The sequence below is a fragment of the Berghia stephanieae genome, chromosome 9 (genome assembly GCF_034508935.2).
Source record: "Berghia stephanieae isolate SIO BIC M18660-M18661 chromosome 9, UCSD_Bste_1.3, whole genome shotgun sequence".
Classification (NCBI taxonomy): domain Eukaryota; kingdom Metazoa; phylum Mollusca; class Gastropoda; order Nudibranchia; family Aeolidiidae; genus Berghia; species Berghia stephanieae.
This window is the reverse complement of record NC_088368.1, coordinates 24,914,167-24,938,583: the sequence shown is the minus strand read 5'-3', so window position 1 is coordinate 24,938,583 and position 24,417 is coordinate 24,914,167. Positions and strand designations below refer to the sequence as shown.

Genomic DNA, 24,417 nt, shown 5'->3' with positions numbered 1-24,417 from the left:
GCCACCTTTGCTTTTGTTTTCTTTGTGTTCTGAGAAAAGGACATTGTGCGGTCTACTGTAACACCGAAGTACATGGGAAATGTGTTTTTATCCAATATGTTCCCATTCCAGATTTTCAGTTTCCTGTTTTCTTTAGGCTTGGCGGTTCTTTAAATGGAAAGCACACACTTGAGTTTTTCCTGGGTTGGCAAGTGAGTTCTTTAAATGTGGCCTCAGAGAGTGGCTCCAGGACATCCGTTAGTCTCTCCTCAATGGTCTTGAAATCAGAGGCCTGGGACACAAGACACAGATCATATAGAAACCCCCTGATGTTCTCAAAATGAGGTTGGTCGTTGGTATAAACGTTGAAAAGGATATGTGCAAGTACCGATCCTTGAGGGAGTCCGTTCTTTTGTGATCTGCTTTTCTTCCCATCCATTTCCACAAAAAAGTGACGGTTTGACATAAGGAATTTTATTATTGCAACTATTTTTGTGTTACGAGTTACCCTTGCAACCGTTAGGAGCAGTTTCCTATGATTTACTGTGTCATAGGCAGCTGCCAGGTCCACGGACACAGTTCATATAATTTGTTTGTTCTCGTAGAGATGACTGATCCTACCTCAATGGCGATAGGTCTGTATACTGATTTTGGAATGGGGTTGCCGACAGTTTTTGACATATCTGGAAGACACAAATGCAAGGTCTGGGTTGTAGCCTGTTCTCCAGCAAGCGCTTGGAAAGGATGCTTCATGCGTCATAGAAGAGTGTCAGATTATATTGGTCAGCCCATTCCTCAACAGTATCTCCATCTTTGTTGTTCTCATTGTATCCCCATTGGTGCTGTGGCAGTTAAAGTCACCTATCACAATCATTGGTTTCTCACTAATGGTGGATGTAACTGGCCACTTGAATGGCGTTGGTGGAGGTTTGTTGACAGTAATATCACATTGAAGTGTCTGCTTTCAATTCTGAGAATTTCCACCTCACTTACTGTCATGTCCTGGTTGTATGTCACTATTGTTTTGTCTTTGCCTTTGACGTAGTTAACGCTACCGTGAATGTTGCTTTCATGTTGTTTGACTAAATGCATGCCAGGGATGTTTAGTGCCACGGTCTTGTGCGTCTCTTGTAGTTGTAGACAGTACAGAGTTGCGTCGCTGGATTACTACAACACACACAACACCAACATTTTGCAAGTATCTTTAACACTTTTTTAAATCATTAATAAACGGTGATACTGACAACAACAATAATAATTGTTATTGTTATTATTATTATATTGTTATTATTATTATTCTTATTATTATTAGTAATAGTAGTAGTAGTAGTAGTAGTAGAGGTCTTGTAGTAGAAATAGTAATAGTATCCGTTGGACCAAGTACATAAATATGAATATTTATACAGCGCATTTCTCCAGATAGCCGTGAGCAATGCGCTTCAAAATGTTTCATATTTATCCCCCACTTCAACAAGCCGTGTGGAACCATATTTCTTTGTCATACAGCCTGTTAGGCGACCCTTGTGTACTTAAACCGTCACTACACTAACCGCCATTTCTGTAGCCAGATACTCATTCAATCGAGTGGGGTAATGTGTGTATAATTTTTCACGATTAGTCACCCATCCTATTACTGATCACACTTAGCATTGGCATTGCTCGACTTTTGTGACAAGACGAAAACCGTACCGCTAAGCCATACGGTCCATTAGTTCTAGATAGTATAAAAGTCTATAGTTTTGTGGTATCAGTGGTTATAATACAGTAGTGGTAGTGCAGTTATAGTTATAGTGTAGAAGTAGTAGTTGTCTTCTGTCAAAAGGGTCATCTGAGCGAAGAGATAGGAGATAGATTCGAATTTACTCTCTTCGTTACATTGACCGTATGCTTTGACTTTGATCATTTGATACGCTGTAAAAAAAAAGTATGGTCCGCCTTAACCAAAGACAAGCAACCATCTTCGTTTCCCTGGACATAGATATGGTTTTGTTTACGGGAGGAGGGGGAACCATGATTATGGTTTTCCTATAAAATAAAAGAAGGGGTATTTTGGCGATAAAAAAATATGATCGTGGCCTCCCTAGCTATCTCAGACTCGGAGTAAACAGCTTGAATTTATTCGCGCCAACTTCAGTTTGCTGCCTTAGCAACATGTAAACAAAAAGTTGGTTGGATGCGCATGACATTACTAAAGGTCAATTGCAGCATAGTTCGGGTCATTTATAAAAAAATCTGGGTCACGTTTGATGTCAAATATCCGGTCACGTGATGTTTATTTTATTGCACCAACTTTACTCTTCTATAGAGCAGTAAAGTTAGGTGCCCCAAACGTAAACAAAGGTCGAGAAGCACGTGGCAAACCACATGTTCCTGTCTTGACAGCTCACGTTCCAATGTAAATAATAGAAAAAAATAACCTTTAAAATTTGGCTGTTAGGTGGCAAAAGAAACACATATTCATAAATACTCGATCATGCATCAAATAATGTCTAGATATGGATATTTTATGGAACAAAAGGTAAAATTTTCTAAAATTTATCAAAAGTTACAGTCTATCTATTTTTAGACCAGAGCAAATTATTGCGCTGGTGTGAACAAAACGAGAATTATTCGGAGCCTGATTTTCATAATAATTTAGCCTTATATTATTATTTCTGCAACTGTTAGATTTTATGTAAACATATTTTCAATACTGAAAGTGTATTGCCTACAACTCAAACTACAAAATTGGGAGACCTATATTGTGCGTAAATTATTCCGGTCCCTAACGGAAATCACTAGCAACTTGTTATTGTTTACGTTTGGGGCACCTAACTTTACTGCTCTATATCATTATAGAGATACGATTACATAATCATATCGACTTACTTGATAGGTAAACGATATTAGTTCGATAACATAAAATTGAAGTTTTATAGCGATAATAATTTTCTTTTACGATACCCTTCAAGTATATCATTCCATGAAAATAGTATCTGTAGTATGTTAGTGGCGTAGTATAGATGAACGTACAAAATTAAAGGCTTCTTCATGAACTAGTTAAAATGTCAAGAAAAAAGGTGACCCACCGTGTCAAAACGTTACTATAATATAGTATTTGATTAGGTACTAAAATGAATTTATAGATAGTATGCAGATGACGTCACTCAGGTCTTTGTTATTGTTTTTTGCCATCCGCGTTTATGAGTAATGCTCACTGAACTGTATTAACCCGACTATAAACGTTCATGGATACACACAGTTTTGTGTGTTGGTCCGTTATACTTTCGGATGGCAATGTTATGAGCTTCTTAGCCAAGCGCATACTATCTATAGCCATAAATATGAAAGTTGGGGTTGACCTATAATTAATAGAGCGTTGAATAAATACAATTTCTTCTTAAGCATTTCTTGAGCATTTATATAGAAGCGGAATATCCTCTAAACGTGCTCAAATCGCTTTGCAAGGGGTACCTAGCCAACAGTAACACTAATCATGTACAACGAGACATGACGTCTTTTAGACGATATTTCAATTTTTTTTTCAGACAGAGGCACCGCTGTTAATGGACAGGTACTCATTACACCTGAACATGGTGAGAAAATATCAGAACAAACGAGTCTTTTCCAAGGACTCAACTATGCGCCATTCACAGCGGGACTCGAACCCTGGACCTATTTCTTATCAGTTTAATTCTGGATTTACTATTCGGGGTCCCATTCATCCCGACAAAATACTTTTCTGATACGATTGGTCACATTGAGGATAAACGTGACTCGTGTAACAAAACAATAAAAAAATTTGTTTTTAAAATAGAAAGAAAAATTCGACAAAATAGGTCGCATATGGTAAGAAATTCGTAGTCCTTCAGAGTCATTCGCCCATGGAGCCAGAGTTTATCCCGGTTTCTAAAGCGTGAAACGGACATTAGAAATTTCTTGCTACCCTTTCGATAGGACGTTAGGTAAAAAGATATCTCGACTGCACCCGGGATTAATCTCGGTCCCTTTGTTTGTGAAGCGAGGGTTCTACCAGCTGAGTTATCGGGACCCCATAAGGTTAGAACAAATCAATTATCATCTGGCAGGCAAAGATATAAACAGTAAAATCTGCAAATAATTGATAAATATGACGTCATAAGATTTTTATTCTACTCGTTAATTTTTTTTACGCACCAAAATTTATGCATAATTTAATATTCCGCTCCATTCAGCAGTAGTGATTAGTTACCAAGCGAACGGTTATATATTTGTTTACAATTTCAATATCCTTTTTTAGTGCAGATTGGCGTGCCCGACATGCACTTATTTGTATGTCTAATAACCCAATTCTTAATAGGCTCATTGTTGTAATGGAAATCTCAAAAAAAAAAAATGCCACAAAAATATTGTCCATTACAACAATGTTAAAATACATAGGCCCATAATCTAGTTCGGATGTTAGACCTGTATATATGTACACGTCGACCGAGCCAAACATTTCTCTGCCGTATTTATGGATTTTAAGTGATGTAAGAATGTTTTGTTTTTGTTTTTTAATATTCTTATTTTAACTAATGAAGGGTTTTGAGTCCAAAACATCCCGTGTTTTTAAAAAAAATTTTTTTTTTTCAAAGCTGTTAAATTCATTTTTCTTTATTTATGTTTACAGTTTTCACGGATCACAGCTTCTAACAGCTTAATATCTCATACAACGTTGAGCGCATTTGCCCGGCTGGAATAAACTTATGTATTTTTCATTTGTATGCCTTTAGAGATGTTAATGTAATTACTCAACCAATTACAGAAATACCTGCCTTCTCTGATGTGTTAATTGCCTCAATGTTTGTTTTGTTCACTTTTTTTTTCTAAATAAATTTGTTCAAGTTAACATTTCGACCTTGTTTTGTTTGGGGTTTTTTTAACCTAAAGTTTTGCTTATTGGATATTTGAGGACGTGGTTTGCCGATTAAAATGGAGAGAAAGATAAAGGGAGTAAAGAGACTCATATATAAAAAGGGAACAAAAACAAAACAAACGACGTTTCGGCCTTTAGCCTTTATCAAGTAGTGGTCAGTATAAATCTCGACTGCACCCTAGGATCGATCTGCGTGTGAAGCGAGTGCTCTACCGACTGAGCTATCGGGACCCCAGTTACTCTTCTAAGATCGGCAATTAAGTTAATGACAACAACAAAAATAAACTCATAAAAGGCGGTTTCTATTGTGTGAGATTGTAATTTATAAAACAAAAACTTTTTGCATAAAATGAAAATATAAATCAAATAAAATTCCCTTTATTCATCCTAGAGGTGGAATTTATCTCTAGGGTCTATTCCAAGGGAATACTGAAATAACCCAGACGTTAGCCGCAGTGCAGAGCCGCAAACTGAGCTAGGGCGAGGTGACTTGCACAAGGCCACATCGCGCAGTTGCGGGTGATCGAACTCGGTACCTTTCGGGTACGAAGCAAAGACTGTACCGCTGAGCTACGCTGTCCCACATAAATCTTATTGATAATATAATTGAATATGTAGCGTTATAATTCAATGTTCACCACTTCGGCCCGTCCGAATGAATATTTTTTCGAGGCCTAGGTTACATTTATGTGCGGCTATATGGTCTAGTGGTGCCACACTCGCCTGCTGATCGAAAAGTCCAATTTCAAGTCCCGCTCTGAGCGGCGTATAGTTGAGTCCTTGGAAAAGGATCTTTACTCATATATTATTTTCTCATCGTCCTCACGTGCAAAATATGTACCTAGTCGTAAACAGCGTTTCTCTCTCGGAAAGTGAAATGCAACATCGCCTAACAGGCACTATGTCTCGTCCTACACGTTAAGTATATATATAAATATATATATATATATATATATATATATATATATATATATATATATATTTATATATATATATATATTATATATATATATATATATATATATATATATATATATATATATAAACATTTCAAATATAATTATTATTGTTTAACTTCTACAGTTCTGTTTCATGTCACTAGGACAATCTACGGGAAGTGTGTGTGTGTAATAGTTATTGTTGTTTATGATTGTGTGTTGTTTCATACTTACTTCCTGTGATGTTTTGGTGTCGAGACTATTATGGTGTATATATTATATATATATATATATATATATATATATATATATATATATATATATATATATATATATATATATATTATATATATATATATATATATATATATATATATATATATATATATATATATATATATATATATATAGAGTCATCTATTTAATGATTTAAAAAGGAAAACGTATGCCGTCTTATATAGATAGAATATTCTAGTCCTGGGTCCAAGATTCAATGTTTACCACTTAGACCCTTCCCAATTGATAATACCATTTCGAGGCGATGGGTTACATTTCAATAAACATTCCACTGTCTGAGTTACCCGCCCACTCCATTCATTCCTACACGACAACATCATAAACATTGTATTTCTATTTAGACGTCTATTCCTAATTCTCTATCACGATGACATAATTACACGTTTCCATTCAATTCCAAGCATTTCAATGAATAATATAGAGAGATAGGACTAATATTTTTTTAAAATTATTATTATTGCCCTTGACGATACGAATGTGCCATTTGAGTTAGACCAATTCAGCTGCTGTGTTGTTTTGTAACGTGTTATCTAATAATACTATGCAATCGGGAGCCCCGATAGCTCAGTCTATAGAGCACTTACTAGTTTTCACATGCAATGATTGGACGGAGATCGATCCCGGGTGATGTCGATAGTTGGTTTTTTTTGTTTGTTTTTTTTTTTCTTTTTTTTTTGGGGGGGGGGGGGGTTTGGTTGTTTTTTTTTTTTTGTTTTTTTTTTTTTGTTTTTTTTTTTTGCCATCCATGAGTAACTCTCACTAAACGTTACACATAGTATTGTGTGTTGGTCCGTTATATTTCCGGATGGCAATGTTGTGAGTTTCTTGGCAAAGCGCATAGTATCTTTATATGTTTGTGTATGTGTATGTGTGTGTGTGTGTGTGTGTGTATGTATGTGTATGTGTATTCCTCCGTACGTTACGCTGCAAAACTATCAGAGCTGCTTTGCCTGTTTCGTGACCCAGATTTAAAAGAGAAAAAATAATAATAATATTGTTTTTTGCATCCGATCTCCCAAAGCCAGCGGGAGTGAATCACTACGATATCCAAGTACACCGTGAAAGAGGTTCTTTTATCTTTGTTCATATATTCGCCTGATTAATCTTACATTCCAATTTTCTACCAACCTATGTTCCCGTCTGTCCGTCTCTTTATCTGAACATCCATTGAGCATCCTATCCATTTTATTACTATACTATCTCTATGGCCATATTATGGCCATACTTATCGATCTATCTAAATATTTAACTATCTCTTTATCTATCTTTATGTTTATATTTCAATCTTTTTTATCAATCTATGAATTTATTTATCTATACTTTCATCTGTCTAATATATCACTCCATCCATCTATCTATCTATCTACCTTTTTATCTATCTATCAATCTATATATATATATATATATATATATATATATATATATATATATATATATATACCTATCTATCTGTATATCTATCAATCAATAAGTCTATTTACCAATCAATCTATTTTTCAATCAGTCAATCTATCTATCTATCTATCTATCTATCTATCTATCTATCTATCTATCTATCTATCTATCTACATATCTATCTATCTATCTATCTATCTATATATCTATTAATCGATTTATTCGTTTACTTATCCATATTATATATATATATGTATATATATATATATATATATATATATATATATATATATATAATATATATGTGTGTGTGTGTGTGTGTCTTTGTACCTTTTCAATTCCATAGTTTACGATTAATATCCTTCACTAAGCTATCTCAACAAATAAACAACCAACCTTGTTTTGTTTTGTTTTTGTTTATTATTTCCTTTGGAAACACGCACTTCGATATTAAATTATACAATCCACCAGTCGAATTGAACACTCCTGGATCCTCCCATTTTAAAACTTATACTTATAGAGTCTATAACAATTTAAAAGAAAGGCTGAATGCATACAGCTATAATATCATTCGGATTCGGCTTTATATTATGCTACTCGTATAATCCACGTCCACGGATAAACACATTATTAAAGAATTGGCCAGAAAACTCGTATTTCAAATATCGATCGATTAAAATAAACCTCATCTTGACAAATAAAAAAAACCCAAAACAACAAAAACTCTCAAGCCTGAGACTTCAAAGATGACTTCAAAGAAGTCCCAGTTTTAAGCGTTTTTTGATAAGATGAAGGTCATTTTAATTGATAGATGTTTGAAATACAAGTTTTCTGGCCAAATAATTTTTTTGTTGTTGTTGTTTTCCGGATTACGACAGTGAGATTGTTCAGTTGGAAATGCCAAACATTTTACATATCAAAATGTATAGTAACATGAAGGGAGTAAAAAATACTCATAATAATCATAAAAGATACAACAAAAAGTAAACGACGTTTCGGAATTTAGCCTTCTTCAGGTAAACTTAGATAAGAAAAGGAAATAACCATGTTATATTACATTTGCATTATCTTATCTTCGTTTACCTGAAAAAGGCTAAACGCCGAAACGTCGTTTACTTAGTGTTGTATCTTTTATAAAAGTCATGTTTAATCTCCTTTTACTTCACTACAAATATTATTGACTCATTTAGACATCTCTAGATTATTATTATTTTTTTAATTTTTTTTTGGTAATGTAAACATTAAACTAAGCACAATAATATAATGTCATAAACTATAATTATTAGAACTGTTACCCACCCTAACAAATCGGCATTATGTGGGATTGAATCTAGATTTTTTTAAAACATCGGTTATAAGTAATGATTATAAAAATTAGACAATGTTAGCCTTTGACGTTTACGAAACGAAACACACTCTTCGGTTACGCGATATTCACTAAACGTGCTCAACACGCTTTACAATGTGACCTTAGCCAACGGCTATACTTAATATGCAGGACCAGACATGAGGCCTGTTAGGCGATATTACACTTATTTTTTTTTCGAGAGAGACAACGCTGTTAACGGCCAGGTACTCATTTTACACCTGAGTACGGTGAGATAATGTGAGTAAAGAGCCTTTTCCAAGGACTCAACTATGCGCCGAGCGAGGCTCGAACCCAGGATTTTCGGTTCCGACAGCGAGTGTCATACCACTAGACCACATAGCCTTACAAAGACACGAAAGACCTGATGGAATGGAAGGAAAATGTCCAGGGCTTTTACAACTAGGATTTCAATTTGTGTCATCTTTTTTTTTTACCCCAGCATAAAACCACTTCGAAACGATGGGTCACATATTTAGCACTGATCTTTAATAAACTTAAGTATCAAAAAATTTGCTTTGAAGAGAATTTTGATTCTTATTTACCATTAACTTTTCTCAGTGTAAATATTATCTACCGTCTTGCTTTTTTTTTCCATTGTATTATAACCTAACACGATTATTAACAAATCATATGGTCCGTTGAATTTGTTAACATCGAGAATAATCCATCTTTTTTTTCCCCTATTCAAATACATCACAAGGCAAATTTGTCGCTCTCTGTGACTGTCAATTATAACAAAGGAATTAAATAGCATTCAATAGTCTGATGTCACGTCCTCCCAACAACGAGCAGCTTGGTTCTAAACAAAGAAAATCGGGACTTTTTATTCTTTATGCTGGCTAGAACTTTTTTCACATGTCATGTGATCAGAATGTATAAACATCAAAACATGATCAGATTTATAATGATTTTTTCTCCTCTGGATACACTTTTATGCTCGTCGGAGAAGTATTTCATAAGGGCGTCCACCATTGTTCCGATAGTTAAAATATGAACAAATAACCCAAAAACTGACGATCGAGCATTTATTTTATAGCAGTTTTAGTAAGCTTTTCGACGATTTTAAAATCTATAACTATAACAACACAAAGTACGGTGTGTATGAAGCAGTGCCAGTCAACGCAGAAAAAAACCCATAAAAAAAGCTTTTATATTAAACAATAGCCACTAAACGTGCTCAAAGCGATTTACAAGGGGTCCCAAGCCAACAGCACACTCGATACGTACGAAATATCATTCAAAATTTGAAGTACGAGTTTTCAGTCCAACTTTTTAATATATATATATGAGTGTTGGTGGGTACTTGTAGGTACGCGAATGCTCGATAACGTTGGTTAGAGCTAATATAAAATAAGAATCCTTATATTATTTTATATATATATATATATATATATATATATATATATATATATATATATATATATATATATATATATATAATACAAGAATATTTAAATTTACATATTTGTATTTTACGGTCTACCGGTTTTCTTAAAAGTGGGATCAATCAAATCGCCAATCGAGAGAGTTTACCTGTCCCCCAAAGACTTGGTTCTGAGACCCATTGAAATCGACTGGTATGGAAGGGGTCATAAAATGTATAGATATAATGTTTATTTGAATAAGGAACGGGTAGAGAGTTTTAAAAAAATGCATTGAATCGAAGGACACCCTATGTTAACGTCCTCATTTCAAATGGTGTCCGCTGTGTCAGAAAATGTTGTTGGAAGTTGTTGTTATTATTATTATTATTATTATTATTATTATTATTATTATTATTATTATTATTATTATTATTATTATTATTATTATTATTATTATCATTATTATGATTTTGATTATTATTATTATTATTATGATGATGATGATGATTATTATTATTATTATTATTATTATTATTATTATTATTATTATTATTATTATTATTATTATTATTATTATTATTATTATTATTATTATTATTATTATTATCGTGTGTCTGCGCGCGCGTGTGTGTGTGTGTGTAAATAAAAACCATGAAATAAAAATGCTCAACTTTTTGATAAAAGGAGCTCAATATAAAATATTTCAAGAGAAACAATATTGTAGAAGTTGATCAAAATTAGACTTGAAATATTATATATATATATATATATATATATATATATATATGTGTGTGTGTGTGTGTGTGTGTGTGTGTGTGTGTGTGTGTGTGTGTGTGTTAGAGACACGGTAAGTGACACTTAGGATATTTGACACAGGAGTACATCGAACAAATAGTGGATCAATATCATGGAGTCGCTTGGACTCGTGTATTTTGTTATTCTGTTAATGTTAATAGCCATTAAGTCTCATGGAACTGCTCATGCTCATTACGTTACTAACTGGGCTGTGAATCACCTTGAAATATTCATAATGGAAAAGAAGAAGGGGAAGCAGAAGGAGGTGGGGGAGTAGGGTGAGGAGGAGGAAAAGGAGAAGGAGAAGGAGAAAGATAAGGAAGAGGAAGAGGAAATGCAGAAGGAGAAGGAGGAGTAAGAGAAAAAGGAGGAAGAGGAGGAGGAGGAGGAGGAGGAGGAGGAGGAGGAGGAGGAGGAGGAGGAGGAGTAAGAGAAGAAGGAGGAAGAGGAGGAGGATGAAGAGGAGGAGCAGGAGGAAAAGGAGTACTCATTGATTTTTTTTTCAATCAGAATATAAAGTATTCATATTGTATTGTGCGGCTATGTGGTCTAGTGGTATGACACTCGCTTTCGGATCGGAAGGTCCTGGGTTCGAGCCTCGCGCTCAGCGCATAATTGAGTCCTTGGAAAAGGATTTTTACTCACATTCTCTCACCGTACTCAGGTGTAAAATGAGTACCTGGCCGTTAACAGCGTTGTCTTTGTCCGAAAAATTTTAATATCGCCTAACAGGCGTCATGTCCCGTCCTTCATGTAAAATGTTGCTGTTGGCCAGGGACCCCTTGTAAAGCGCTTTGAGCACATTTGGTGGATATTGCGCTATATAAAGCTCAATTTTAATTTATTTTTTAAAATAGTAATAGTTACACGCAGTTTGCGTTGTTTGGTACGTTCTTTCCGGCTGGCGGATGCTGACGAGTATTTTACCTAAACTCATCGCACATAATTGGCTAATGCTCAAAATCAATTATAAGCAAAAGGTTCATGCTGATATGACAAATGTTTTGTGTTTTGAATTTTTTGGGTTTCTTTTTTTGGAAAGGGGGGGGGGGGGGGGGGGGGGGTTCAGGGTACAGCCGTTCAGTAATTATCTTAATAGACTCATAAAGCATTTATAGATTCACTATTTTCATTGAGATTTCCGGATCTGTTCCGTGCGTTGTAATCTTCCTCTCTTTTAATAGATTTGAGCACCATTATTTCATGATTGTTGTTTTTATAGTTTTAGTAAATTGAATTCGACTTGTTTTGTTTTTGTTTGTTTTGTTGTTTTTTTTTTGGTAGAAGTATAGTTGTTGTTGATAATGATAATCATCATAATGATGATGATGAGGAGAAGCAGATGGAGTAGGAGGAGAAGGAGGTGAAGGAGGAAAAAGAGGAAGACGATGAAAAAACGAAGATGATAATAATGATAATAATAATAATAATAATCATAATAATAATAACAATAATAATAACAATAATAATAATAATAATAATAATAATAATAATAATAATAATAATAATAACAATAATAACAATAATAATAATAACAATAATAATAATAATAATAATAATAATAATAATAATAATAATAATAATAATAATAATAACACGAACAAGAAAGTAGCACTTACTTCAATTACTGACCACGAATCCTGGTTAAGATAATCAACTCCAGACGGACGATATAATTATATACACTGTCCATTCACATTATTCACTATAACGTCCACGTACAAGAAAAATCACAACTTCCACAAGATCATCAACAACATCACAATTATCATGATGAACTGGATTAACACCAACTCAAGTGAGATATTAAGGGGGAAACGAAAAAGGCACAGGTGTAAAATTAAATTTCTGAATTCCCGGAACAAAGGAAAAAACAAATCATATTAAAAAATGCGTGTGTTTACTTTCAGCGTTTTCTGGGACTATTTCATGAATACCTTATTTTTCAGATTTTAACCAGCCAGCTGGGCATCCAGCAATCCAATAAAGAGACTATCTGCTTCTCAATCTTACTCATGATTAATCTCATTTTGTTTTATGAAGGGGCAAATAAACACAGAAGACTCCCTTTCAGTTAGATTTAACAATAGTAAAACTACGAAGTAGACAGCGGTAGTGGGAACGCCTGGTTGTCAAGATACTAACAGAAAGCTGAAAATGGACAGGCCTCGGATTGAAATAGGCAATATGAAAAAAATATAGACGTTTCGGGTGCAAACATTTGTCAGTAAAACAATAAACAGAGGAATGTTGAACTAAAGTATACAAGAACGTTGCAGTGTAATCCCTTCGTCAGTAAAACAGTAAGCAGAGGAACGGTTTTGTTTAATTTATGGTCAACTTTCCTAAGTTCATTATTTTGCTGGCGCAGGGTTTTGACCCAAAACGTCTAATGATCGTACTGTTTCAATCCGTAACTTTTCAACTTCACTTTTCGCTTAGTACATTTGGAAGTAGAATTAGTAGTCCTGTTCTAACTGCCTAGATAGCAGTAGCAGTCGCAGTAGTTATTGTTGTAGTAGTAGTAGTAGTAGTAGTAGTAGTAGTAGTAGTAGTAGTAGTAGTAGTGGTAGTAGTAGTGGTAGTAGTAGTAGTAGTAGTAGTAGTGGTAGTAGTAGTAGTAGTAGTAGTAGTAGTAGTAGTAGTAGTAGTAGTAGTAGTTGTAGTAGTAGTAGTAGTAGTAGTAGTAGTAGTAGTAGTAGTAGTAGTAGTAGTAGTCCTGAAATACCTCGATAATAGTAGTAGTAATCACTAACTGCCTCGATCGTAGGTAGTACAAGTAGTTGGTTACCTCCAACCAGTGGGACTCGTTCCTCTGTGGTGGTGCACGGTCAGTAATCAGTTTACAGGCAAAGTCGGAATTCATTAATAAAATCCTGTGTTTATCTATCTGCGTTATGGTTTGTTTTATGTCAGGCCAGAGAACCGAGCGTGCGCGCGCGACGAGGGGGAACAGATAGATGGGGAGGTGTGATTGCAGCGTACATGGAGTGGTTTGGGGGGGGGGGGTGTAGGAGGAGTGGGAGAAAAGTGAGAGGTAGTTGGAATGAGAGAGAGAGAGAGAGAGAGAGAGAGAGAGAGAGAGAGAGAGAGAGAGAGAGAGGGGCAGAGAGAGGGAGAAAAAAGAGAGAGAGAGACAGAGTAATATGAATAGAGAAATAAAATAGGGGAGGGGGGGGGGGGGGGGGAGGAGGACTGAGTCGTGTTGGACAGATAGATAGGTAGATAGAAACATAGATTGATGGATTGACAGATAGATGAATGGGTGGATGGATGGATCGATGGGTGGATAGATAGATAGATAGATAGATAGATAGATAGATAGATAGATAGATAGATAGATAGATAGATAGATAGATAGATAGATAGATAGATATTGAATCGTGTTGGATACAAATATGGTACGAATAGTGCTCGACATGTAGCAATGGAGCGAATTATTATTTTAATATTTACCACAATGTTGGAGTCAGACATTGTGGTAAATATTAAAATAATAGATAGTTACATAGATGGATTGATTGATGTGTGGGTGTATAGACAGATAGATAGATAGATAGATATAAAGATAGATAGAAAAAAGGATGGATGGATGAATAGGTGGACGGATAGATAGATGGGTGGTTCATAGATAGATGGACGGATTGTTGATAGATAGGTAGATGGATGGACATATGAATGGATGGATAGATAGAAGGATGGATAGATAGATGGATGGATAGATAGATGGATGGATAGATAGATGGACGGATGGTTGACAGACAGATAAATAAGATAGATGGAGGAATGGATGGATGGACGGAAAGATAGATAGATAGATAGATGGTTGGATTGATGGACGGAGCCCGAGGAAAAGAAGTAAAATGAAAGTGTCTTAAGTAGACTCGAACACGGAACCTCGCTGACAACAGTGCATGTCCTAAACCATTCGGCCTCAACGCTCTATCACCCCGTAGATATGAGATGATAGTAACAATCCAATAAACACATCCAGTTACTGGGTACTTAATAGAAATCAAAAACCAAAACGGTGTCCCATCTAACCAATCACTTATGACATAAGGGCACATCAATCTCGTAAGTGAGGGCTGAGCGTGAGGATGAAATGATATTGACTGACCGCCTATAGATAGTATGCACTTGGCTAAGAAGTTCACAACATTGCCACCCGAAGTAAAACTGGCCAACACACAAAACTGTGTGTAACCTTGAAGGTTTATAGTCTGGTTAATACAGTTTAGTGAGAATTACGGGGATGGCAAAAAAAAATATATAAAGACCTGAGTGACGTCATCTTTGAACTATCTGTAATTTAATTTCAAGGCAACATATGGTCAGCAACAGAGGCTCCCCCCCCCCCCCCCCCCCCCCCCCCCCCCCCCCCCCCCCCCCCCCCACAAAACACAAAGGAAAAGATCAATCTGCCAGAGTACTATTACCGACCACAAGAGGTCTGAGTTTTGGGGACAGGGGGGGGGGGGGGGGGGGGGAAGGTCTTGTATTTTTCTTTCTGCTCTGTCTGACACTGTTTCATACACACCTTTTCAGATTTTAAAGAGAAAATGTAAGATTGATTTTTTTTCTGCTCAAGACAGAATCCAAGAGATGAAAGAGAGTAATCTTATGCAAGAAGATTACGCAAGAATTTGTAGAAAAACATGGCAATAAAACCTGACCAGTATGAGAAAGAACAATGGGCGTGGGTAGCTGTAGGAGATTGCTTTTATTTTCGGTTGTTATTCATTAAACATGATTGATATTGAAGCAAAGTTAACGACGCTAGGATTTCAATGGAAATATGGTCAATTCTTAACGGGTTTAGGATAGTTTTATGTTCCAAAGTTAAAGAACTGGTCATTATAATGAGTACTAGAAAATGACGTTCTTCTTTGATTGGTGTTACTTGGTATTTGGGGATAAAAGCATCAATTTATAGTTGTTATTTATTATTTGGGCGTACGGTTTATTTGGCGTACGACCTTTGATTATTTGGGCGTATAAACTGACCTTTGGTTAAAGGAATTGTGGGAACAATTTCCAATAGTATAAATTAGAGTGTTTCTGATCAAATCGGGATTCTACTTTTTGCATTATGCTGCAAGTTCTAACATCCTACTAAGAATCATTATTTTACGGACTTAGAAATATTCCAAGTATATTGAAAATGGTTACATATCCAACATGGATTAACATTTGGATTGTTTTTACGGATTTGGAATTTATGAAACTGATTGATTTATGACCATGCCATTTGATTTTAAAGCATTATTCCAGGAAAAGGGTTGGACTGGTAAACAGTTTGTGCGAGAATTTTCACATAAGAACTGGTCACTCAGGACGGTCAATAAAATCATCACAAAAGTACGAAAAGAATTCATAGAAAAAAATGGTGGCCGTTCATCGACTTTGTGGAAGATGCTTTACTGTCTCAAGAAGACAATACTGGATCCCATCTCTCTACTCGTGAAGTTGTTGGTGTCCTGGGCATAAGTCACTTTTCCGTACGAAAGCTTATAAAAAAGATCTTAATCTCCGGCCCTCCAAGCGAATCAAAACCAGCAGAAAGTCTGAAAACGTCAAGAGAAAACGAAAAACACGAGCAAGAGCTTTACTAGACAAATTCACCCACAACGACGTTAAGCATATCATTTTTACTGACGAAAAAGACTTCACGATTGAACTTGCAAGAATAACATTAATAATGAAGTTGTGTACGGTAGTAGAAAAACTGACATTTCACTGGATAGACTTTACCACGAGAGTAATCGGTTCTCAAAAAAAATATGGTTTGGGAGGGATTAGTTGGAACGGCAAAACCCGTCTCCATGTCATCGATACCAAAACAACAAAAGTGAATGCACTAAATTATACGGTACTGCTTAAGGAAAAACTGTTACCAGATTACTTAACACTGTATCCTGATAATTCGTTTATTTTCCAACAAGACTGGGCTACATCCCACACATGTAGATCGACACAAACATTCTTAGTGGAAAACAAAATTAAATTCATAACAAAAGATGAATGGCCTCCCATGAGCCTTGATTTAAATCCTATGGATTACAGCATTTGGGCCATAATGTCAAACATTGTGTACAAGGACAGACAAAAAGTATTCGATGAAGAGCTATTGAAAGCAGCAATCCAGGATGCTTGGGACAGAGTAACTATTGATGATATTCGTCGTTCAATTGCTACGTGAGTAACAAAACGGCGGTTCGACTGATCACGTATGAGCTTTTTGAAATCCTGACGCAACTTTGATATTATGTTTTTAGGGTACGTTTTTATAAAGTCTTGTAAAATAATAACTACTTGTCCATTGTATTCGAAATTTCACATGGCTATGGGCACTATTATTACATAATAAATAATTATTGTGTCAAAAGGACACGTATCTACTACTATTACTTTTAAAATGACAGATCTCCAAAGTGGGGCCTTTTATTTTCTCGCACCCTATATATATATATACTACCATCACAGGGTATCAAAATCGCTTCCGAGTACGAATAGGGGGTAGTTCTTCATTTTACCATAATATATTGTCATGGGGTAACTTACTATTAAGGGGTTAAAACTTACTATTAAGGGGTTAAAACTTACTATTAAGGGGTTGAAACTTACTATTAAGGCGTTAAAACTTACTATTAAGGGGTTAAAACTTACTATTAAGGGGTTAAAACTTACTATTAAGGGGTTAAAACTTACTATTAAGGGGTTAAAACTTACTATTACGGGGTTAAAACTTACTATTAAGGGGTTAAAACTTACTATTAAGGCGTTAAAACTTACTATTAAGGGGTTAAAACTTACTATTACGGGGTTAAAACTTACTATTAAAGGGTTAAAACTTACTATTAAGGCGTTAAAAACACGACGTACGATAAATTTCACGAAAACCCGTTCAATTTATTGATTCCCAACAAACGTACTTACCATATTTAACGCATGAGTAATATGCATGCATATCTATATCCGTAAGTGACTAGTGTTCACCCATTCGTAACTATCTCCTACTGGATCCGCTGTAGGAATGGAAATGGATAGCGCTTAACTTTCTCCTTACCAGCCATTTTCAAGATTTTCCCCAAAACTTCACACCCAACTAACACAAAATAGATTTTTATTACTCAGACATAGATCTAATGGCAGTAAAATTTTTGCGATACATATTTTCATTAGCAAAATATGCTCTTACATACAACACACTGTCCATTTTCTTTAAATTTTATGATGTACAAAAGAAATTTGAATGAGAAAAATGTTGTTTGTAAAGTTGTTTTTGTTGTAGTAGTAGCAGTAATGGAAATGGTAATAGTAATTGTAATCGTAGTGCTTACAGTAGTATTAGTAATAGTAGTAGTTGAAGTAGTGGTAGTGACGAATGTCACTATAGTTTAGCGCTTAGAGTATGGTGTCTCGGAGTTATAGCGCAATATAAGTTTTCAGCATTATTATTATCATCATCATCATCATCATCCTCATTATCATCATCATCATCATCATCATCATCACCATTATTATTATTATTATTATTATTATTATTATTATTATTATTATTATTATTATTATTATATTATTATTATTATTATTATTTTATTATCATTATTATGTTAATATTTCATTATTATTATTATTATTTACTATTATATTATTATTATTATTATTATTATTATTATTATTATTATTATTATTATTATTTTATTATTATTATTATTATTATTATTATTATTATTATTATTATTATTATTATTATTGTTGTTGTTGTTGTTATTACTATTATTATTATTATTATTATTATTATTATCATTATTATTATTATTATTATTATTATTATTATTATTATTATTATTATTATTATTATTATTATTATTATTATTATTATTATTATTATTATTATTATTATTATTATTATTATTATATTATTATTATTATTATTATTATTATTATTATTTATTATTATTATTATTATTATTATTATTGTTATTATTATTATTATTATTATTATTATTATTATTATTATTATTATTATTATTATCATTATCATTATCAATATTATTTTATCATCATCATCATCATCATCATCATCATCATCTTCTGAAGAAGCAGCATTATTGTTATTATCCGGTTGTGGGACAGTTGGTCACATGTGTTTTGATATGTTACGTGAGTCGCGCTGACGGTTGAATGAACTTGAAGTGTCCATATGACAAGTCGGATGGAAATAGAGGAAGGATGTATGCAAATTGTATATTTGATCGTATGTGATAGATAATTAATTGTGGTGATGAAAATCTAGTTGGTCGGGTTTAGGAAATGATGAATATAAATAAAACTATTAAAAGTGTCGGTAGTTGGATGCTGTTGATTGTGGTTTGGTTGTGGTGATGGGGATGAGGAGGAGGAGGAGTAGAAGGGGAGGAGGAGGAGAAGGAGGAGGAGGAGGGGGAGGAGGTGGAGGAAAATGTTGGTTGTGGTAATTGTGTTTGTTGTTGTGGTGATGATGATGATGATGATGATGATGATGATGATGATGATGATGATGATGATGATGGTGAAGATGATGATAATGAAGGTGGTGGTGTGGTGGTAGTGGTAGTGGTAGTGGTAGTGGTTGTGTTCGTGGTAGTGATGATTACATGGAAGTCTAGCAATGGATAAAATTTGCTAATTCGATACATTCTTTTTGGTTTCACAGCTGCTGTACAAACATTTGATCCGCGCCATTTGAGTCCTGTTTTTTCAAACAGTTAAATCTATCAGCTCTGCAAAGTTTTTTTTTTTAAATGAGCTTTTATATAGAGCAATATCCACTAAATGAATGTGCTCAAAGCTTTACAGAGGGTCCCTGGCCAACAGCACAACGTAAAATGTAGAACGAAACATGACGCCTGTTGATATACCATTTTTCCGACAAGACAACACTGTTGACGGACAGGTACTTATTTTACACCTGAGTACGGTGAGATAATGTGAGTAAAGAGTCTTTTCCAAGGACTCAACTATGCGCCGAGCGAGGGAGGCGCGAACCCAGGACATTCTGATCCGAAAGCGAGTGTCATACCACAATACGACATAGCCGTTTTCTTTTTTTTATTAACCATAGTTATTGTTTTTGACACGAAAGTGTCATGAAACTGCACTGCAACCCTGAAAGATACCGACAGGCTATGTGGTCTAGTAGTATGACACTCGCTTTCGGATCGGAAGGTCCTGGGTTCGAGCCTCGCTCGCTCAGCGCATAGTTCAGTCCTTGGAAAATGCTCTTTACTCACATTATCTCACCATACTCAGGTATATAATGAGTACCTGGCTGTTAACAGCGTCATGTCACGTCATGTTACGTGTTGTTGTTTGTCAGGGACCCCTTGTAAAGCGCTCTGAGCACGTTTAGTGGATATTGCTCTATATAAAATCTCAAATTTTAAAGATCACGACAGCTCAGTAGGGGAGCGCTAGCCGAGCAAAGGGACAAATTTGTCAATCCCGAGTACAGTCGAGTTTTATTTTTTCCTGACCACCGTGTCCACCATGCAGTAGAAAGTTGGTTAGTCAGGTCTTTTAGATCTGGTGAAAGTATTTTCTATCAGAGTAGCGTTCTGTTTTAAAGGTAGTAAACAATGTATTATAATGCTTGTTTAATGGTAGAGTAAGCGGGATAAAATCCCGATTCTTGATTCTCGAGCCCTAAATGATCAGTGAACAACACTGTATAAAAAAAAGAATAGTTCTTCAGAGCCATTGGGCCAATGGAATCGGAGTTTATCCCGGTCTCTGTAGCTTGAAACGGACAATAGCAATTGCTCGCTATCCTCTGGATTGAACGCTAATCTATCGCAGATTTCTTTACGCCAGATATAACAGACCCAGCTACCATTGTTGCCATCGGAAATCTTGTTTGTTGAATTATCTAAATTCCTTCGTGGAATGCCTCGTCGACGATGTCTTACGATATCGTGGCGAAAGGGCATAATTATATATTTTAATGACAGATTTTAACAAGACAATGGTTATTTTAATCGATCGATATTTGAAGGAAGTGTTTTCTGGCCATGATTGTTAAAATGCATTATTTTTTTAAAAGATCGGTATTACCTATACGAGAGTTCCCTCCCTATCTGTTTTAAAGTTTTTGTTTTTACGGGTTTTACTGCGCGCGCATCATATTTATATCATATCAGCGCCAGTAAGCTGCTATCTAAACATTTGGGTATATATGGTGCTTCTGGCAAAGCATTGGATAATTCGAAAACAGTCGAACGTGAACTGACAGTCACGGCGTGATTCTTCATTTGTAACCCAATTCGGAATTGGGGTACGAGGTAGAGTCCGTAAAGTAAAGACACTTAGATAGATCCATGGTTATAGTCAGTGAGGTTGTATGGTGTGATTTTTCCTGTGTTTAGTTAACCTGGACAAGATTGACACGGATGACTGCACTGACCACTGGTCACTAGAAAAGACGTAAATCGATCAGTTTGATAGATTCTCTCACGTGCGAAGACGTTATTTGACAGTGTTTGGGGTTTTAAATATAAAACTTATTGGACTAATTCTACTAGTCAAATCTATCATGATGATGATGATGATGATGATGATGATGATCATCATCATCATCATCATCATCATCATCATCATCATCATCATTATTATCGTCATCATCGTCAATATTATTATTATTATTATTATTATTATTATTATTAGAAGTAGTAGTAGTAGTAGTAGTAGTAGTAGTAGTAGTAGTAGTAGTAGTAGTAGTAGTAGTAGTAGTATACAGCAGCAGTAGTAGTCGTAATAGTAGTAGTAGTAGTAGTAGTAGTAGTTCTCGTAGTAGCAGCAGTAGTAGTAGTAGTAGTAGTAGTAGTAGTAGTAGTAGTAGTAGTAGTAGTAGTTTTAGTAGTAGTAGCTGGTGTTGTTATTGTTGTTGTCGTTGTTGTTGTAGCAGCATCATTATCATCATCACTATCACCATACGCGATTTGAATAGATTGCTTTTGTGTAATGTAAATTAATGCTCAAGACTGTAAAAAAAAAAAAGAAAGAATCCTATAGATAGTATGTAGATGACGTCACTCAGGCCTTTGTTATTGTTTTTGCCATCCGCGTTTGTGAGTTGTTCTCACTAAACTGTATTAACCAGACTATAAAAGTTCATGGTTATACAGAGTTTGTGTGTTGGTCCGTTATACTTCCGGATGGCAATGTTGTGAACTCCTTGGCCAAGCGCATTCTATCTATACACGATGAGCAATTACGCCGTTTCATCAACAAGAAAAATACACTCCAACAAATCCATTAATTCACAGATCGTAATACAAAACCCACCAGTACACGGCTGTAAATAATTGGTTCATAACCGGAGACAAAACAGTACAAGGCAGGCTACGACGACAAAAGAAAGTGAAATGTCATTGGTTGTAAGAATAGTATTTTTAACGCGCAATCGTGGAAACAATAATCAATTATCTTTTCTTTTGGTGGTCGTCGCATTAATGCGTTGTGACGTCTTTATATATATCTATGTGTGTGTTTTTTTTCTGTTTTTTGATTGTTTGTTTGTTTGTTTTATTTTGTTTATTATTATTATTATTATTATTATTATTATTATTATTATTATTATTATTACTATTATTATTATTACTATTACTATTATTATTATTACTATTATTATTATTATTACTATTATTATTATTATTATTATTATTATTATTATTATCATTATTATTATTATTATTATTATTATTATTATTATTATTATTATTATTATTATTATTATTATTATTATTATTATTATATTATTATTATTATTATTATTTATTTATTTATTTATTTATTTATTTATTTATTTATTTATTCTATTTTTGTTTTGTTTTGATATTTTTGGGGTTTTTATTTTTGCCAGTGTCAGTCTATGACTTAACAAAGAATATTCATCGATATGACAAGACGGCCAATGAAGAGGAGTTTCCCGTGGGTCGATCAGCTGTTATTATTGTGTCATACCGGAGGTGGCTCTTTCCGTTTAATAAATATGAAGTCGTTTAATTTGCTATTTATACTCTCTTCTTGGTTGATGATTAGTTAAGGGAGGCGCTGCTATCTTTCGCTATTTTCCCTCGCCTTGATTCAATGTTAATCGACTTTTTCATCACATAATTCTCATGGAGTTTTTTTTGTTCTTTTTACTTATAATATCTACAACTCTATCATGGTTCATACTTGTCACGTTTCTAAATACAACACGAGAGCACGAATAGATAGTATGCGCTTGGCTCAGAAGCTCATAACATTGCCATGTGGAAGTATAACGGACCAACACACAAAACTGTATGTATCCAAGAACGTTAATAGTCAGGTTAATACAGCTCAGTGAGCATTACTCATAAGCGCGGATGGCAAAAAACAATAACAAAGACCTGAGTGACGTCATCTTCGAGCTATCTATAGTTGGTCGCCGTTCCCAAGGATAAGATCAAAGCGAGGGAAATGATAATCGGTATTTCTTGTTAAATTATCGGTTTGGCTGCTTTTGTACAAATTAAATGGCGGGAGTAACTTCGCAACTGTTGACTGTAAACAGCTTGATTTTATTTGCCATAAAATAAATTCATTGTTTTTTCGTAACTATTGATATTTGGAAAAAATCATACACACCATTGATACATATAAGTTTGAAATTAAACTTTAAAAACTGACTTGCGTAAAAGTCTGCAGTAAAAGGGTGCGTCTTGTGTTTTATATTTATTTCCCAAACTTATCAAAAGTTATAAAACCAGAGTCCTCTAAAAAGTTCAGGGTTTATAAATGTTAAGAATATGCTATTTGAGGATTATTCATTCCGATTGATATATGACGTTAACGTTGTCTTTACTTTTTTCCTGGCTATGAAGTGAAAAGTTGATTTTTATATTTGGGTTGGGGGGGGGGGGGGAGATCTGCCTCAGATGACGTTGCTTTTGTAGCCTTCGTTAACTTACAGATGGTACGAAATTGACGCTACTCAACTCTTTGCTATTGATTTTAATGTGTCGGTTCGTTATATCCTGCTGGAGGATGTTGTGAGTATTGAACCTAAACGCATAGCATCAATAGCCTGATTTATTGACCAAAATGAGAACTATATTATTGTACGTGCAGCAAACCCAATGGAACTGTCAATTATTCAAAAACTGAAAATCAGGACAAAACGACATGCTCGACCGACCGCTTGAGGAACGACTCTGAAGTGTTCCAATAGTTTACCCTTGCACTTGTATTATATCATATAAGATACATATATATATATATATATATATATATATATATATATATATATATATATATATATGGTCTCAAAGAATGACAACAACACGATCTTCCACTTGTCAAGCACAGGAGAGACCATCAAACAAGTAAAGAAAT

General features: G+C 34.5%; 1 protein-coding gene across 9 annotated transcripts in view; it reads right to left on the bottom strand.

Annotated features, from left to right (window-relative positions):
* The window catches only part of LOC144979915 (carbohydrate sulfotransferase 1-like), a 59,458-nt gene extending 45,536 nt beyond the window's left edge, over positions 1–13,922 (bottom strand). For 2 of the 9 annotated variants that reach the window (XM_078927184.1, XM_078927190.1), the window contains exons 1-2: positions 13,742–13,920; positions 12,633–12,806 (exon numbers count right to left, since the gene is read on the bottom strand). The gene's annotated coding sequence lies outside the window, so the exon portion shown is untranslated. Of the gene's footprint in view, positions 1–7,881; positions 8,043–10,081; positions 10,174–12,632; positions 12,807–13,741 lie in introns of those variants that run through there. The other 7 variants (XM_078927183.1, XM_078927185.1, XM_078927192.1 and 4 more) reach the window with 6 other exon arrangements.
* Positions 13,923–24,417: the final 10,495 nt, after the last annotated feature.